The 4,382-nt window shown below is 34.0% G+C and overlaps 1 non-coding gene across 1 annotated transcript; it reads left to right on the top strand.

Moving 5' to 3' along the window:
- The first annotated feature begins 3,945 nt into the window (after positions 1 to 3,945).
- Positions 3,946 to 4,017, top strand: TRNAM-CAU (transfer RNA methionine (anticodon CAU)). The gene has a single exon. It is a non-coding gene; the product is annotated as a tRNA-Met (tRNA).
- The last annotated feature ends 365 nt before the right edge of the window (positions 4,018 to 4,382 follow it).

The following is a 4,382-nucleotide window of genomic DNA, read 5'->3' as shown; positions in this document are numbered from 1 at the left end:
TGTGGTGAATAAGCTAAATTTTTAGGCCGCGTTCAAACAAAGGCGTCAAAGATGACTGACGACCGTATTCACAAACGATGCTTGCTTAAGTGAAGCAGAAAATGGAACGCACAGCGTTGAATAGAGCTCTGTGATTGGTTCGTGTGGCACCCTGTGCGTCCACGCGCACTGTGAGACCTAAAGTAAAAAAGTAAAAGTAAAAAAGTAAAAAAGTATTTATTACTAAAAGTGTGTGTGTGTGTGTGTGTGTGTGTGTGTGTGTGTGTGTGTGTGTGTGTGTGTGTGTGTGTGTGTATGTGTGTGTGTGTGTGTCTGTGTGTGTGTGTGTTTTAGAATAGTTAGCTAGTATGACGCGTTTATGATTTCTTCTGATAGTAATGTTTGTGAATACGGGCGTGAGTTTCTGCCACTTCCCAACATCAGCCGATATGTTGGTCCGAAGTGGTGACAGAGAAAGTTGTACTGGGACATGTCATTGTATAAGTGCCCTGAAAAGGACTTACTTACTATTATAGAATTTATTTATTTATTTTTATTTTTCTTTTTATTTTACAAGGAAAACAATACAGTGTTGAAACTATGTAGACTAACATTTTAGAAAACTTATAACCATTAACATGTTTTCACATTTAGAGCCTGAGTAATGCTTGTTTATCAATAAAAAAATAGAAAAGAAGTTACCAAGCCAGAGTTACCTACTACTAATTAAATTAAAGCTTAATACAAAAAAAAGCACCTTTCAAGAATGCACATCAAACCAGTCTTTGAAGAGATTTCGTTTAACACTATTTATGCTGGAATTGAATAAATCAATATCGGAATCGCCAGCCATAAGGTTAAAGACATTATTAGAATATGAATTTAAAAACGCTAGACAACACAAAAATCAATATGTAAGTGGATTGTTACATATTTTTTTATTTAATGTTCAGATGACGCCTTTAAGTATAAATCACAAACTAACTTCTACTCCCAGCAGCGTTGCCAGACGTCCCGATTTTGGCGGGACGTCCCGATTTTTTGATCAAATTTAAATGTCCCGCGCGGGACAGGCTCGGTCCCGCTTTTCGGAGAGAGACACTTCACTTCACCAGACTATTGTTTGAAACGCCATATTATTCTAAAGAATAAAACTTTTTTAATTTTTTTCTTTTTTTATTCTAAAGACGAATTTAACGATACAGTAAATCTGATTTTAAATATAATTTTTTTGTTAAAATACATTTTCTATGGCTACTTTTGCTATCTATTGTCACGTAAACGTAATTTTAAGTCAAATAAAAAGAGAAATATTTGAAAACCTTTGATTATATACGTTTTTTTTACTATGTCCCGCTTTTGACGGAAGAATCCCGCTATTTTCACTCAAAAAGTACCAAAGTCCCGACTTGGCGAAAAAAAAAACTGGCAACGCTGACTCCCAGCAGGGTCAGCAGTATTTGAACCCGCAACGCAGCTTGAGATCTTTTACCTTCAAAGTACTTTCACTTGCTTTTTGCGTCAAAGCCAAATTCTCCAATTCTCTCTCGAAGGTTTGGTATTGATATTGAAAATAACATTGTATTTATTAATATTAAAAATCGCTCAGCAACAGATGCCAATAAATACATGAAAGGAGCCAATAAAATAGTTATTTCTTTTGTATTACACAAAAACATATTCCTGCGATATTTGGGATATGAACATACAGAGATACAAATTTGATTCCATTGTGTTATTCATGAAGTACTCATATCCATCCTGCAATTAAGTCCGATTCTTGAAACGCACGAAACATTTTTGACATTCGGTAAAAGGTTTCGCTACTTACCTGTTCGAGTTTTGATATTGAAAGCAATATTAGCATAGGAAATTCTACGAAAATCTTTTGTTTGTTCCGTTCCACGTCTGCTTGATCATACACAATTGATACGCTTACGATGAGTTGCTGTGTTTGTGAGAAATTCTTAGAAAACGAAATCACTCAATATTTTCATATGATTCAAGGATAAGACTCTGTACACTTAGTATCAATGTTTCGATTGCAAGTCAGAATCTTTCTGAATATCACAATATTGTAGACATATGAAACAGATGTTGTATGAATGAGCTTCATTTTAGTCCAATGCATGCTATGAAACGATGACCAGATTATTGTATTGCTGGAAAGGTTATTTTTATCTTGTGAAAATATACCTTTTGAAGCAGCATATTCATGATTAAAATTCTTTTGAAAAGGTAAAACTTCATTAAAATTACTTCTGAATAAAATAACTCTTTCTCAAAAAAGTTAAATGATTTTATGTAGAGTTCGTCCTGTTATTACTTCGACTTGGTAAATAAATGAACATTTTTATTTAAGCCTTTAAAAAAATGAAGACGTATTCTTCTTTGTTGAGGTTTATTTAAATACGGGAATATTCCCACCTCTCTTCCCCACCGCTGCAATTCCTGAGTAGCCAGTTTATCCAAATGGACTAACTTCTCATAATAATATATTTTGTATTATGTGCCATGATGTGATACCTAATGTTCTCACAGTCTCGGAAAAATATGTCTTTTCCAACCCAGAATATGTAAGAAGTATGATTTTGTAGAAATCCTGTTGCTCGTACCAAAATAAATGTTATTCCAAAGGATGGCTGGTAAATAGCCGACCTATTTACAAGCCTGAAGTTTTTGTCCCATATCCTATTTTATTCATTTTCATCTCGCTTCTAGCTTCGTACAGTTTTCAACAGAGCACCATCTTATAATGAGCTCTATGTCCAACATCATTAGGTGGGTTTAGGATGTTATGCTACTGAAAATTCGATGTGGTTATTAGGTGTAGAAGGTCCGCTAATGGACTTGCCGCGTAGAGATTATGTGCCCCTGGTGAAAAACACGGCACAAACAGAAACTAAAGAATGCATTTACACCGAAGTGTAACAGAGTTTTAAACCTGTTACATGCGAAGTAATTAACGTCAAAGTCTGGAGAAATTTCTCAGAAAAAAATACCTTAAATAACACGCTACGCAGAATCAGAATCAATTTGTATGTTATAATAATGTGCTGTGCATCAGTCAGAACAAAACCTGATAAGTGCTAAAGATGATACTTTTACCTACCTAAGGCTGAGTTGCACCACCTAACTTTGACCGTAACTATAACGATAACTGGCGTATTTGTGTATGGAATTTGACAGATTTTTGACGTTTGATAAAGTCAAAGTAAGATGGTGCAACCCAGCCTTAGTCCTATATTTCTATGACTTATGTAGAGAGGAAGGATCCTATCCTAGGATGGATGTAAAATAATTTGATTTTCTTATACCTATTGAACGAACATACTCGTACATGGATTAATTTATCACGATTGTGTCCATATTTTTATCGATGAAATAATCTGTTTCAATTCAATCCCAGCCATAAACGAAGCTATAAAATCCCGTAACGATACGAAAAACTGTTAAGCCAGCTTATAAAGATGTATGGGAGTGATTTTTCCGAGCTAAAATTGCGTTCTATGCAATTTCGTTGCTTGTATTAGTTTGATAAACGTTGATAGATTAGTAATACCGTCAGTAATAAATTGTTACCTACATAATATGGACACTAATCTTATCATGAAAGGGCATTGAACTCGATTACTATTAAATCGACTCAAATTGTAATTTTCTTGTTATTTAGGAAAAATTATATATAAGATCAGCAAAATCCCAAAATGTTTTCATTTTTCATGTTTTAATCTGTCCACTACACTATATTGTAAAGTGAAAAATGAAAAAGAATCAAGAACCTAAAATCTTAAATTAACTGAATGCTTTCAGTGCCTACAAAATTATATATGTATGTATGCATGTCACAGTCATAAAATATGGAAATCTTCTTGAAAATATTAAGCAGAGGGCTAGTGCATGAAAGTTTATACGATAATTGCTAAAATTCTTTCACATGAGCATGATTCGGCGTTACTTAACACAAGCAGAGTGGCGCAGTGGAAGCGTGCTGGGCCCATAACCCAGAGGTCCGTGGATCGAAACCACGCTCTGCTATGATCTTTTTTATTTCAGTAAACTTTGACTATATTTTTCTTATTAGTCTTTATCTCTTTTAACTCAAAAAACAGACCTCAAAGTCTTGTACTTTGAAATCATGATAAAATACAAAGTTCCTGCTCACAAAATCACTTTCAGAAATTGGTGATTAAAATTTAATAAGTTCCTAATAAAGTTACACACAGACGCGGTGGCGTCGCGTCGGTGTAAAGGCAGCCATATTTAATTTTCAAACTAAAATGTTAAGTTGTATTACACTAATGCACTTCAGAGAGTTAGTTTTCATTGCTTTATAATGAAGTTCTTGATGTTTAAGCTTACCCTCGTGTTTATTACTTTCAGTAACTTACCTATTTTGATCG

The sequence above is a fragment of the Ostrinia furnacalis genome, unplaced genomic scaffold (genome assembly GCF_004193835.3).
Source record: "Ostrinia furnacalis isolate ACB-3 unplaced genomic scaffold, ASM419383v2 OfSCF0154, whole genome shotgun sequence".
Taxonomy (NCBI): Eukaryota; Metazoa; Arthropoda; class Insecta; order Lepidoptera; family Crambidae; genus Ostrinia; species Ostrinia furnacalis.
The sequence above is the reverse complement of the archived record's forward strand: the minus strand, read 5'-3'. Positions and strand labels throughout refer to the sequence as shown.